This window comes from Protopterus annectens, chromosome 1.part0 (assembly GCF_019279795.1).
Source record: "Protopterus annectens isolate FY-2018-M chromosome 1.part0, PAN1.0, whole genome shotgun sequence".
NCBI lineage: Eukaryota > Metazoa > Chordata > Ceratodontiformes > Protopteridae > Protopterus > Protopterus annectens.
Window position 1 is genome coordinate 1,684,873,094 of NC_056725.1, and position 15,621 is coordinate 1,684,888,714.

Below are 15,621 nucleotides of genomic sequence, written 5' to 3' on the forward strand. Positions count from 1 at the left end.
ATACTTTTTAAATATTCCAGAGGTTCCACTCATCTGTCATTCACAAGGTAAACCACAAGAAAATAACACACTGCTCTTCAAGTTATGGGTAAAAACCCATAATTCATGTTCCCCTTCAAGTACTTCCCCATTCTGAAATTTAGCTCTAGTTTAAGAGGCAGCTTCTATTAAGAAGCTCATTCTGAACCTACAAATGGCACTAAATGACAGACAGCAGTCTGTGGCAAAATGGTAGTGTTCTGGGTATACAAACTACAGCTCCACAGTAATTCAGCTAAGGAATAAGATCTTCTCTCATTACAGCTTCCCAGTTCTCAGAGATCAATAGATGAGACAGAGAGAGATTAATTTGCTCCTGCAAATAAGCTCACTGTTGCAAAAATAGAGACCCAAACAGAAGGATTTACTTTTGAGCTCAGTACTATGAATAGTTATGACGGGCAAGCAAAGAACAGTTCCATTTTTAAGGGAGTTCCAAACCTAAGGCCCAGACTTTACTTCCTAGAAAATACAGGAACCTCAAGGAGATCCTAGCAGCACCAGAATTTTTCTCAAGTATCACACACACACACACACACACACACACACACACACACACACTTCCTCTTCACAAAAAGAGGGAAGTACAGATAACTTAAGGACTGCAGACCAGTTAGCCTCATCTCAGCTGTTATATTAGACGCAATTTATTTATACAATTTAACTGCGGTAGAACACTGATCCCACTGAACCAATTTCATTTCAGCTCAGGATGTTAACACACATCAAGTGGAAAAGTAATAACGTGTACAAAAAGAGCAAAAGAAAAACAAAGCAGCAGTTAATTTACAATAGAAACAAATTTTAAGAGTCAACAGAAACAACCATGTACAAATTTTTACATTAGAGTAGCAATATGTTAGGAGTTAAAAAGAAACTACAACGAAAATTAAAGTCAGTATGTGGCAGAGACCAGGTTATTTGACCCGAATCAGAGCATTTACAAGCAGCTTGTGCTATGTTCCTTGAGTGGCACCCAAAAGCAGCAGTAGTTGGGTCTTTAATATGTGAAGGAGTATCCTTCCTGAGCTTGGGTCCAGGAGTGGAAAGGTAGTGATTAGAGAACTAGAGTCTGATTTTAGGTGTTTGTTAGAGATGCCCCAAGAGGTAATGAGATCCAAGGTTATATGACGGAACCAGTCTAAGTAAGGAAGAGGAAAGAGAAAAGTACAGTTTTGTACCTACCATAAATGTAGATGTTAGAGGATCCACATTGCTGCAGTCATAACCTGTGGGTAGTCTGCTGTCCTCGGTCGGCCCGAATACCAAAGTGTTAGGCTGGCGTCGGTCATGGTCGCTCAGAGCTGACGTCAGTACGCAGTAGTACTTAAGCGCATGACCGACGCCATATCCTCAGTCTTTCTTGCCCCAGATGTCAGAAGGCCTAAAAAGGAAAGGCCATAGCCAAAATAGAAAATACCCGACAACCAACATAGAGAAAATAATAATTATCCCAAAAGAAACACAGCAACCCCAAACTATAGAGGGGAAGGAGGGAGGAAAATGGACTGCAGCAATGTGGATCCTCGAACATCTACATTTATGGTAGGTACAAAACTGTACTATGTTCTTCATCTCACATTGCTGCAGTCATAACCTGTGGGTAGAATCCCAAAGCAAAGGTAAAGGGAGGCTGGCAAACTAAAAAGCATTAGGAGCTGCTAACATGCCCTGTAAAACTGCAGTGGCAAACCCAGCCCTAGACTTGGAATAAAGAGGGAGATGGTAATGTTTAGTAAAAGTGTGCACTGAACTCCAAGTAGCTGCCTCCAAAATATCCTTAGTAGCTACCCCCCTTAAAAAGGCAGTAGATGTGGCAGTAGCCCTAGTGGAATGAGGTCTGATCCCAGCAGGAACATCCTTTCCATGATGAGAATAACAAAAGGCAATACAATGGCCAATCCACTTAGAAATAGTTTGCTTTGAAACAGCTTTCCCTTGTGAACCCAAAGGAAAAGGGAATAAATAACTGTTGAGTCTGCCTGAACTCTTTAGTTCTGCTCAAATAATAGCGTAACTGCCTGTGAATATCCAAAGAATGCAAGACTTTTTCCCCTTTATTTTGGGGATCAGCATAAAAAGTAGGTAAATGAATAGACTGGTTTAAGGCCACATTAGAAATAACTTTAGGCATAAAAGTAGGGTTAGTACGCAAGGACACCCTATCCTTATGGAATATCAGGAAGGGTTCAACTGCCATGAGAGCCTGTAATTCAGATACCCTCCTAGCAGACGTAATGGCCAACAAAAAAGCAAGTCTTCCAAGACAAAAACTTCAACTCAGACGTAGCTGCAGGTTCAAAAGGAGGTAAAGTAAGCTTTTCCAACACAAAATTGAGATCCCAGGAAGGAGTAGGAGCTCTACGTGGGGGTCTTATGTTTTTTGCCCCTCTAAGAAATTGTTTAAACAAAGGATGAGAAAATAAAGGAGGGTCACAATCATAGTGAGCAGAAATGGCTGCAGCATGAACTTTCACGGAGGAAAAAGACAAACCCTTGTCTAGTAATTCAGTAAGGTACTGTAGTGTAAAACTCAAATTAGGCACTGAGACATCAAAGCTCTTTGCTGTGCTCCAAAGAAAAAATCTCCTCCATTTATCTGCATAAACTTTCCTAGTACTGGGCCGTCTGGCCTCCAAAATGACATTCAAAACCTGTTGAGGAAGCTGAGACCCCCCAGGGTCTAAAACAGAATACGCCAGGCTGTTAGATGCAGGGACTGTACCCTGACATTGAGAAAATGATTGCTTGACTGGGACAACAAGTGAGGAATCGGTGGCAAAGGCCAAGGAGGCTCCTGAACTAAACTCCTCAGCAGAGGATACCAGTGCTGGCGTGGCCAATCTGGTGCTATTAGAATCATGCAAGGCTTGTCCCGCCTGACTTTCAAGAGTACCTTGGGAAGGAGAGGCAGAGGAGGGAAAGCATAGACGTGAAGGTTGTTCCAACTGAAAGATAGAGCATCCACTTTCCAAGCTTTTGGGTGAAACATCTTTGTGCAAAATTTTGGCAGTTGGAAATTTAGTGGAGAAGCGAACAGATCTATGTCTGGAGTTCCCCAAGCCACTGTCAACTGTTGGAATACGTGAGGATCCAATTTCCACTCGTGGGGATCCACAATTTGTCTGCTCAACACGTCTGCTAAGGAGTTCTGTGCTCCTGGCAGAAACCGTGCTTGAAGAGTGATGTGCAAACTCAGAGCAGTCTACCACAACATCATAGCTTGTCTGCAAAGAGGGTAAGAATGGGTACCCCCCTGCTTGTTGATGTACCACATGACTGTTGTGTTGTCTGTTTGAATCAACACCTGTCCTGGTTGAAGTAGATCCTTGAAGGCCATCAGGGCAAATTGGACTGCTAACATCTCCTTCATGTTGATATGCAAATGCTGTAGTCTGGGAGGCCACGTGTCTTGAATCCATTTCCCATTGAAGTGTGCTCCCCAAGCCAGGTCTGAGGCATCCGTCGTTAAGATCTGACTCGCCTCTGGTCGGGTCACAGAGAGTCCCTTGTTTAGGTGACATTCCTGAGCCCACCACAAGAATTCCTTCTGGATGCAAGGTATTATCTGAATGACAGTGTCCAAATCGTGGCAGTGTTGAGTCCATACACTTTTGAGATACCATTGTAGCTTCCTCATATGCAGTTTGGCATTGGGAAGTACCAAAATGCAAGATGCCATGAACCCCAAGGCTTGAAGGACTGTCCTTGCAGTCAGCCTGGACAGTACTGATAATTGCTGGAAGTATAGGTGAAGATATCTTTGTTTGTCCGGGGTCAAAAAGGCCATCTGAGAGGCTGTATTCAGTCTCACACCCAGAAAGCACATGTCCTGAGAGGGTACTAGACTGGACTTTGTTTCGTTCACAGAATACCCTAGGCACCTTAAAACTGCCATTACATACTGTAGATGTTGAAGTAACTTGTCTTTGTCTTGAGCAAGAATCAGGCAATCGTCCAGATAAGGATAAATTTGTATTCCCCTCAGTCTTAAGAAAGCTATTACAGGAGCCAGAACCTTTGTGAACACCCTGGGCGCAGTAGATAAGCCAAAGGGCAATGCAGAGAACTGATAATGAGAAGTACCAGCCCGAAACGCAGGAATCTCCTGCAGCTGGGCCTGATAGGAATGTGAAGATAAGCCTCTTTGAGATCCAGAGTTACCATCCAGTGATCTTTGCCTAGCAGAGGCAGAAGTTGCTGTAATGTTAACATCTTGAACTTTGGAATGTCTAGGTATGTACTGAGAATGGACAAATCCAGAATTGGCCTCCAAGTGTTTCCTTTCTTTGGCACAAGGAATAGGCGAGAATAAAACCCTAGGCCTTCTTCTGACGGAGGTACCACCTGGATTGCCCCCATCTGCAAAAGCAAAGAAATTTGTTCGTGAGCCTCCAGCCTTTGCTGAGGAGGTACATCTGGCATGCCTTTGAAAGGAGGAAAAGTGTGAAAATAAAACTTGTAGCCTTGATTTATTATGTCCAACACCCATTTGTCCTGGGTGACCAAATGCCAATTTTGTTTGAAAAGTGCCAACTTTCCTCCCAGAGGAGCTGCCAGACAGGAAGAATCTGGCAGCTGGAGATACAGGTCATTGGGTCTGTTTACTGAAAGGCTGACCCCGGCCCCCACCAGAAGCTTGCGCAGGAGAACTCCAAGTCCTAGGTCTGAAAGAACCCTGAGCGTGAGCCCTGCCCCTACCACGCCTAGACCGCCCTTAGACTGAAAATCCAAGAAGGGTAAGACCATCCTCTTGCAGGCCAATTCCTGCTAAACTTAGGGCTGCACTTGCAAAATTCCTTAACCGTCTGCATAGACTTAGCTTTGTCTTCCATCTTTTTCAAAACTGACTCCACAGGAGAACAAAAAGAACTTCAGATTGAAGAGGAGCATCCAAAATTCGAGCTTTAACATGCTCTGACAAATTTTGATCCTTACGCCAGGCATGTCTACGAATAACTGAACCAGTAGCAGCCACCCTGGAAGAAGCCTGAAGAGCATCAAGCCACACTGCAAGGAATGCTTACCAACTTGATCTGAAGCATGAACTAAGTCCTGCAATTCCTTACACTCTATACCCTCAGATAAAGCATCTACCTTAGATTTCAACTGACCTAACAGAAAGTTCTGATATTTCAGCATATGAAACTGGCAATTTAAAGCCCTCATAGCCAACGTGGAGGAGGTATACACTTTTACCCCACCTATCCAAAGCTCTAGAATCTTTATCCAGAGGAACTGGATTCTTAACTACAGAAGCCCTGACACCCTTAGGCCCTTGAATAATAGTTTCGGGTCAGCTCTAGGACTCTTATACAAATATTTATGTGCCTCTGGAACTCTGTAATACCTGTCTGGCTTGACAGGGGCAGGGGTAAAGAATCAGGATTAAGGGAAGCTTCAGAAAAACATCCTGAACAACATCTAAAACAGGGGAATAGCCAAAGGTCTATGTTGTGGCAAAAACAAAATTCCCTAAGCCTCTTACGAGAATCTGAAAAATCCTGACCTTCCCACTTGAAATGCTCCCTCATGGAGTGCAAGGTTTCAGAAAAGGAAAAATCCTCTGGAGGAGAAGCAGAAGGACAGGAATTCTCTGCATCCGAATCAGAATAGGGAGGAAAATCCTGGATATCCTCAGCTGAGGACTCAGAGTAATCTGAGGAATGCTCCAATCCCTCTAAATCTGTCTCCACCCTAGGCCTCTTCTCTGGAGGGGCATAGAACCCTGATCAAAGTAATCAAATCCTCTGCCATTTTCAACATATGTTTTTAGGAACAGAGCCAAGAACTAGAGCTGTGGCCTGTACCAGAAAGACCAGGTCTAGCCTTAGCAGGGCCTTTAGTGACAGAAGTAGAAGGCCTAACAACCTTTGTAAGGATGGAACCACAGAAACCTGAGAAGCCCCTCGGCCTGACCTAACTCCTGAGAGGCCAACTCCTGTAATAGTAAAGGTTCCCCTGGGATTCAGCCGAGACCTCGGCTGGATCCACAGATTCAACCGTAGATTCCACAGAACCGGCGTCCGCAACGGACGACTCATCCGGTTTAGACTTTAAAGATTTATCTTTTCGCTTTTGGTAGCGGCGCCGGAGGATCCGACGGCATGTTGCAGTTACACCACTTACCGAAAACAAGCCTAGCACAGTCTAATCTGCGTTTTATGGTGCGCTTATTAAATCTAGCGCAAAAGCGACACCCGACTACGTCGTGCTCAGGCCCCAAGCAAGGAATACAGAGAGAGTGATAGTCCCTATGAGGTATCCGTTTCCCACAAGAAATACAATTATTAACTTTTTCTGACATCCGGATTAACTAAGGCAAGAAAAGACAAAAATATTCCCCAACGGGGTACTTAGCCCAACTTGGTCTTCGGTCTGAAACTTGAAAATTGAAAATTTCAGAACGCCGAACGGCACTTGCAAACACTGCTTCTGCTTCGGACCACGTGGCAAGAAAGACTGAGGATATGGCGTCGGTCATGCGCTTAAGTACTACTGCGTACGGACGTCAGCTCTGAGCGACCATGACCGACGCCAGCCTAACACTTTGGTATTCGGGCCGACCGAGGACAGCGGACTACCCACAGGTTATGACTGCAGCAATGTGAGACGAAGAACATGTCAGGTATTTTCTTTCAGGAGCCAGAAAAGCTGGGCAGCCAAAAAGAGCAGATTGTTGCTAACACAGCATCCAGTTGGCTTTAGCTAGTATAAAAGACGGTGGTATTCATACATTCTTTGGATGAAGAAAGATTTCCTTTTGGAGGCAGATGTTACAAATGGTAGACAATACTCACCTTGGCTAGTACACCACCTTTGCAAACAGCATTTTTTGTTGGGTGGGAGAGGAGAGAGGAAATTCTGTTGGCCCACAAGAGTAGGGAGTTTATCTTTATTGGGTTTTTTCAAGGTGATGGTGAAAGTTATGCGTGAAATTAAGCCAGACTCCTAGGTGTCTTAAGAGGTTAAACCTGCTTAATGGTATTGCTAAGGTGGTCGAGAATAAGAATAAGTGAGTTGGGGTTCTTTTACCTTTTAGTGGGGGTCCCGAAGGGCATAGTTTTAGTTCTGAGTTAGTAATTATTTTTGCTATTGAGCCAGCTAATGAGGAAGAAATCTTTTTGAAGATCATGCTGAAATGAATGGACTGTGTGACTTTAGTGGAAAATAACTTCCAATCTTTCTATCTTAACCATGTCACCGGTGAATAGGGAGTGCAAGCTCATTTATAAAAATGAAGAGGAGAGGGCAGTGTGGAGCCTTAAGAGACTCATTTAAATAAGAGATTGGTGGCTGAGGCACTCAATTACTGACAAATGTTGGACAGGTAATTTAGAAACTAGGGAACAGCATCAGGACCAAATTCATTGTCACTGAGGTGGTCAAACAAGATTAGGTGGTCGAACACTCTGATAAGGTCTATAAATAAAGACTCTGTAAGAAGGCCTTTGTCCATAACTTAAAGGGTGTAATCAGTGAAGATCCAAAGTGCTGTGGCTGGACCAGAAACCATGCTGCTTGGAAGGGAGAAGGCAGTATTGACTTCTGTAATCAATTCTCAAACTACATGCCACTTTTTCCAAGATATTCACAAGGGTAGAAAGGATGGAGACTGCAGTCATTACTAGGAAGCTTGACACTGGATTTTTTTTTTTTTGGGGGGGGGGGTATGATTTTCTGTTTTCCATATACTGTACACACAGTTTTTAGTCCAGCAAATATTGTAGATATGTAGCAGAGGAGTAAAAAAGTACTCTCTACACTGGGATATGAACCAGGGGAGAGGGTGTCTGCCCTTGCAGGCATGTTTAGGTTTTCAAGAAGAGGTACATCATTGGTTATAATCACAAAGTGGAGGAGGAGCGAGTACCAAGGTCTAAGGAGGAGAAACGCCAAACACGGGGAGGAGCTTTACAACTTGTTAACAAGCTGACCTCTACCTGGAATCATTTAGGAGCAGTAAAAAAAATGGTCTGACTGAGGTCTTCTCATATGACAGCGCTTATGATGTCTAATTGCTTGTTTGGATAGGTGTCTGGGAAGGCTGTAGTATTGTGTGGTAGGAGATGGGTAGGATTCCAGTAATGCCATGTTCTCTCAAAGAGACAGGAGAGTTTGGATATTTTGAGAGACGGGTCTTTTCCTTAGGCTTGTCTGAGGAGAAGGAAGGGTCTAGGGGTCCAGGTGAAGGACGATGGACATGTTTTTAGTTTGGTAATGTTTACTTGAGATTTATGGCGCAATGTAATGAGTTTTGTAGGGGACTTTTTACAATCAAGGTGGATTTTTCTGTTTATAGGACAGTGATCACTGAAGTTGGGAAGGTGAGTAAGATATTAGAAATAAATGAAGGGTTGTCCATGATTATTAGATCAAAACTGAGTGAGGTGATAAGGACTGGGACTCGTATGTTCAGAGACAAGTTGTATCAGATGACCTTCTCAATGTATATCAAGCACGCATTTTTGTGAGGGTCCAAGGAGACCAAGGTTAAAAAAATCACCAAGAAGATTTTTTTTTCTGAATAAAGCTGGTTGAGCCCTTGAGTAAGTTATTAAGCTTCTGTAGGAAGAAGGAGATAGACAACTGGATTTGTGTTAGTTACCAATTTTGGAAGGAAGAATCTGCAAGATGCATTACTTTGAGCAACCGGTCATTTGTTGACGTCTAACATGAAATGAAGAGTACCTCCTCCTTGCCTTAGTCCTGGCCTGGCATCAAGAAAGCCATCACAGCTTGGAAGAAGGGGTGTATGGAGGGATCTTGTTTAAGCCAGGATTCTGAGATAGCAATGATTTGGGAATTGAGAATAGAGATGAGAGGTTAGTGGGTCTGTTATATCAAATGCTTTGTGCGTTAGTAAGGAAGCAAGACATGGCGTTTGGAATTGACTCAACATTACTATGCAAGAATAAGAGAAGCATGGGTGTGAACTTTATGAGGAATATGGGAAGTTTAATGGTAGATGGATGGAATTGACTCAACATTACTATGCAAGAATAAGAGAAGCATGGGTGTGAACTTTATGAGGAATATGGGAAGTTTAATGGTAGATGGATGCCATTTATAGTGGAACAACTGTGTATGTGAAGAATAGAATAAGAAATCTATAGGTCAGCAGTGGATGGTAGGAGTCTAGGGGGGTTTAGTAGTACTGGAGTATAAAGTGAAGAGGAAGTTGTAGAGAGTATGAAGACTTTAGGGTAAATGGTATTGAAATGCATGGAACAACTGTGTATGTGAAGAATAGAATAAGAAATCTATAGGTCAGCAGTGGATGGTAGGAGTCTAGGGGGGTTTAGTAGTACTGGAGTATAAAGTGAAGAGGAAGTTGTAGAGAGTATGAAGACTTTAGGGTAAATGATATTGAAATGCATCTGTTTGAGACAAAGATCTGAGAATGGCGTGTGCCTGGTACAGGACAGTAACAGAAAGAAGCAGAATATGAGGAAAGACATTTTGATATTTAACAACAAATATAACGGTATATGGACTTTTGTAAGTGTTGTGTTACGAAGCAAATGGGATGTGTGTCTAAGTAGGTGGAGTCACTTGGGGTGGGGAAGAGGCTGACTAGCGGAGCCTAGAGGGGTGAGTGAGAAAAACATAACGTGATTCAGTTTATGCATGCTCAGAAGACCCAGGGCCAATCAGAATTACCAGCAATCTTCATAACAAGAAAGAATGTCACACGCAGAGTAGCAGATAAGTCACCAGTGTGATACCATATCATCCAAGCCACACTTGCTAGGGTGATCTGGGTCACAGAGCAGCATAACAGATTTGCAGGTTCATTGGTAGTTACTAGGTACGGAGTCAAGACCATTTTATGAGCCTAGCCCAAACTTGTCCTAAAGCACTGTCTTAAGTGACAGTCTCAAGGTTACACAGCATGCAAATGAAACCTGAGGGAAATCAAACTTTCTACCTCAGGAAGTAGCTCATTAGCATATCAAAGCCTTAATCCTCGTTGCCAACTGACAGACTTCAAAAAGTACTTTTTTCTTCTACATGTAAAAGGCTCAAAATAAACTAAGACCAGTTAAAAAGGACTAGATCACAAGTGACAGAGTATGATAAATAGCAGTTGTACCAAAAAAGACAAAGCAAAAGACGCTTAACTGAAAAATTAACTGGCAGCTTAGCACAATGACCAAGGTTTCAGAACTGTAGATGGACTCAAGCAAGTACTTTTATTTTTTGCCTTGTGAAAGGCTCAAAAATAACCAAGCTTTAGTTAACAGAACTATGTTACAAGTGACAGACTATGATAAAATAGTAGCTGTACCCAAACTGTCAAAAGGCAGAGCAAATAATGTACTTGCGCTGCACCATTCCTCATATACTTGGCCACTGTTTAGTAGAACTCACTAATCATTTTATCAAGGATAGGCCCACATAAACCTAAATTACTGCTTGCTGACAACTGCAGGGATGGCAAGGATATATACCTACCCTTTACTTTGGCTCTACCCAAACTGATCTTCTGATTCTCCTGTATGCATCTTCCCACCCCATGACTAAGCTTTTTCTAGACCATAAACGTCTACTTACCACTGAGGGAAGGACCTTTGGACAACTAGACAGTATACTAAAGCGCTGAATACCACAACTTACACACCAACACATACGTTCTACTGCACAAGTGAGAGACAGTGAGCAACAAATAAATGGAACAAAATGTTTCTACTTAGTTTGCAAGTAGTAACATTTAAAAAAAAAATGCAAATACATCCATTCACAAATAAATGAGAGGTGCATTGTTTCCTACTCCTAGGGTACTCCTATTCCCAAAAGGATTACAGAAGTCCTTTACCCAGAGTTTCCCAGTCAATATGAAGCATGAAAGGTGGCTCAAAAAGTACAGTTTTGTACCTACCATAAATGTAGATGTTCGAGGATCCACATTGCTGCAGTCCTTACTATTGGGTAGTCCACTGTCCAGTCGGCCCGAATACCAGAGTATATGGCTGACGTCGGTCAGGGCGCATTAGACTGACGTCAGTACGTCAGGGTACTAATGCGCATGACCGACGTCATATCCTCAGTCTTTTCTTGCCCCAGATGTCAGAAGACCCTAAAAAGACAAGGCCCAAAATACCTGCACCAAAATTATGTACAATATATACAAAAATATATATACAAAAATATCAACAGATAACCTCACCTACACAACCACCCCTAAACACAGAGGGAAGGAGGGAGGGTAAATTGGACTGCAGCAATGTGGATCCTCGAACATCTACATTTATGGTAGGTACAAAACTGTACTATGTTCTTCGCTCCACATTGCTGCAGTCCTTACTATTGGGTAGAATCCCAAAGCAGAGGTAAGGAGGCTGGCAAATCATAAAGAAGTAGGAGCTGACAACATGCCCTGCAAAACAGCTGTGGCAAAACCAGCCCTAGACTTAGAGTAGATAGGAAGGTGATAATGCTTAGAGAAAGTATGCACTGAACTCCAAGTAGCTGCCTCCAAAATATCTTTAGTTGCCACCCCCCTTAGAAATGCTGTTGAAGTGGCAGTAGCCCTAGTGGAATGAGGCCTAATCCCAGCTGGAATCTCCTTGCCATGATGGGAATAACAAAATGCAATGCAAAACCCAATCCACCTAGAAATAGTTTGTTTTGACACAGGCTTGCCCTGCGAACTCAAAGCAAAAGAAACAAACAACTGCTGAGACTGCCTAAAATCCTTAGTCCTGCTCAAATAATAACGCAATTGCCTGTGTACATCTAAAGTGTGCAAAATCTTTTCCCCTTTATTTTGGGGGTCTGCATAAAAGTAGGCAAATGAATAGTTTGGTTTAAAGCCACACTAGAAACCACCTTAGGCATAAAGGAAGGATTAGTACGTAATGATACCCTATCCTTATGGAAAATCAAAAGGGCTCTACTGCCATAAGGGCCTGCAACTCAGACACCCTTCTTGCAGAAGTAATAGCCAAAAGAAAAGCAGTCTTCCATGACAAGTATTTCAATTCAGCAGTAGCCGAGGCTCAAAAGGTTGTAGAGTAAGTTTTTCCAACACAAAATTGAGATCCCAAGCAGGAGTAGGAGCTCTACGTGGGGTCTTATATTCTTTGCCCCTCTAAGAAACTGCTTGAACAAAGGATGCGAAAACAATGGTGGGTCACAATCATAGTGAGCTGAAATTGCTGCAGCATGAATCTTAATGGAAGAGAAGGACAAACCTTTGTCCAATAACTCAGTAAGATATTGAAGAGCCACACTCAAATTAGGCTCAGTAACCTCCAAATTATTTGCTGTACTCCAAAATAAAAATCTCTTCCATTTTTCTGCGTACACTTTCCTTGTACTAGGTCTTCTAGCTTCCATAATCACATTTAAAACTTGTTGAGGAAGTTGAGACCTGCTGTGTTTCAACACAGAATATGCCAGGCTGTTAGATGGAGAGAGTGAAGCTTGACATTGAGCAGATGACCGTCCTTCTGAGATAACAGATGAGGAATCAAAGGTAAAGGCCATGGAGGCTTCCTTACCAGACTCCTTAGTAGTGGGTACCAGTGTTGCCGAGGCCAATCTGGAGCTATCAAAATCATCCTTGGCTTGTCTTGTCTGACTTTTAATAGCACCTTTGGAAGAAGAGGCAGAGGAGGAAAGGCATACACATGAAGGTTTTTCCAACTGAAAGACAGAGCATCCACTTTCCAAGCTGTGCGATGAAACCCCTTTGTGCAAAACTTTGGCAGCTGGTGGTTTAGTGGAGAAGCGAACAGATCTATGTCTGGAGTTCCCCATGACACTGTCAATTTCTGAAATACATGAAGATCCAGTTTCCACTCGTGGGGATCCATGATTTGGCTGCTTAACACATGTGCTAAGGAGTTCTGTGCTCCTGGCAGAAACCTTGCCTGAAGAGTTAGTTGGAAGCTTAGCAGTCTCCCATAAAATCATTGCTTGCCTGCATAGAGGATAAGAATGTGTTCCCCTTGCTTGTTGATGTACCACATGACAGTTGTGTTGTCTGTTAGAATCAACACCTGCCCTGGAAGAAGTAACTCCTTGAAAGCCATTAATGCAAACTGGACTGCTAACATCTCCTTCATGTTGATATGTAGATGCTGTAGTCTGGCAGGCCACTTGTCTTGTATCCACTTTCCATTTAGATGAGCTCCCAAGCAATGTCCGAGGCATCTGTCGTTAAAATCTGACTCGCCTCTGGCCGGGTCACAGAGAGTCCCTTGTTTAGGTGACATTCCTGAGCCCACCACAAAAATTCTTTTGAAGGCAAGGTATTATTTGAATGACAGTGTCCAAATCCTGGCAGTGCTGTGTCCATACATTTTGAGATACCATTGTAGCTTCCTCATATGCAGTTTGGCATTGGGAAGCACCAGAATACAAGATGCCATGAACCCTAATGCTTGAAGGACTGTCCTTGCAGTCAGCACGGACTGATGAGATAGTTGATGGAAGTAAAGTGATAGACTCTTTTGTTTGTCCGGGGTTAAAAGGCCATCTGGGCTGCTGTATTCAGTCTCACACCCAGAAAGCACATGTCTTGAGAGGGTACTAGACTGGACTTTATTTCGTTCACAGAATACCCTAGGCATCTTAGCACTGCTATAACATATTCCAGATGCTGTAGAAGGTCTTCCTTTTCTTGAGCCAGAATCAGGCAGTCGTCCAAGTAAGGATAGATTTGAATTCCTTGTAGCCTGAAGTAAGCTATCACTGGAGCCAGAACCTTTGTGAATACTCTGGGCAGTAGATAAGCCAAAGGGCAATGCAGAGAACTGATAATGAGAATTTCCAGCTCGAAACGCAGATACTTCCTGCAACTTAGCCTTATAGGCACATGAAGGTAAGCTTCCTTGAGATCTAAAGTTACCATCCAGTGATCTTTGCCCAGCAGAGGTAAAAGCTGTTGTAACGTCAACATCTTGAACTTGGGAATGTCCAGATAAGTGTTGAGGAGAGATAAATCCAAAATTGGTCTCCACGCGTTCCCCTTCTTTGGTACTAGGAACAGGCGAGAATAAAATCCTAGGCCCCTTTCTGATACAGGGACTGGCTGAATGGCCCCTATCTGGAGTAACTGAGAAATTTGCTTGTGAGCCTCTTTTCTTTGTGGAGGAGGAACGCCTGGCATGCCTTTGAAAGGGGCAATGTATGGAAATAGAACCTGTAACCGTGGTGAATGATATCCAACACCCATCTGTCTTGAGTAATTAAATCCCAATTTTCTTTGAAAAGAGACAGTCTTCCTCCCAAAGGAGCTGCCAGACGAGAATCTACTGGCAGCTGAAAAGGCAGGTCATTGGGTCTGTTTACGAAAGGACTGACCGCTGCCCGCACCAGCAGTCTGCCCAGGAGGACTCCCTGGTCTGGGCGTAAGAGCACCTTGAGCCCTGCCCCTACCACGTCTAGGCCTACCCCTAGACTGGGAATCATAAGCAGGATATGTCCACCCCTTAGCAGGCCAATTTCTACTACACTTGGAGGCTGCACCTGCACAAAATCTTTAACAGTTTGCATAGACTTAGCTTTGTCCTCCATTTTCTTTAAAACTGCTTCCACAGGCGAACCAAACAACACATCAGACTGTAAAGGAGCATCCAAAATCCTTGTCTTAACATGCTCAGCTAAATTCTGATCCCTCAACCAGGCATGCCTGCGAAGAACAGAACTAGTGGCAGCCACCCTCGAGGAGGCCTGTACAGCATCAAAACCACAGTGCAAAGAATGCTTACCCACTTGTTCAGACACATGAACCAAATCCAGCAACTCTTTACACTCAATACCTTCCGCCAAAGCATCCACCTTAGATTTCAATTGTGAAAGGAGATAATTTTGATATTTTAGCATGTGAAACTGACAATTCAATGCTCTCATGGCTAGAGTGGAAGAAGTATACACTTTCTTTCCCCACCTATCCAAAGCCCTTGCCTCTTTATCAGTGGGAACAGGATTTTAACCACAGAGGCCTTAACACCTTTAGGCCCCTGAGAAACAGTTTCTGGGTCCGCCCTAGGACTCTTAAACAAATACTTATGAGCTTGGGCACCCTATAGTACCTATCAGGTTTAACAGGAGCAGGAGGCAAAGAATCAGGGTTCAGGGAAGCCTCTGCAAAAACATCTTCCACCACATTCAACACAGGAGGTATAGCTAAGGGCCTATGCTGGGGTAAAACAAGAATTCCCTAAGCCTTTTCCTGGAATCAGAGTAATCCTGGCCTTCCCATTTAAAGTGCTCCCTCATGGAATGCAGAGTCTCTGAAAATGAGAAATCCTCAGGAGGAGAAGCTGTAGGAGTGGAATCATCCACATCAGAATCAGAATAAGGAGGATACTCCTGCAAATCTTCCAGAAGACTCAGAAGCCTCTGAACACTGTTCAAAACTCTCAAACTCCTGATCCACCCTAGGCCTCTTATCAGGAGGGGGCATAGAACCTCTAATCATAGTAATCAAATCTTCTGCCATTTTAAGCATATGTTTCTTAGGTACAGAACCCGAAATGCTAGGAGAAGCCCCCCCTGAAGCTGAACTTGGCCTACCTCTCAAAGAAGTTTTGGCAACAGAAGGAGAGGCTCTAACTACCTTGGGAAGAG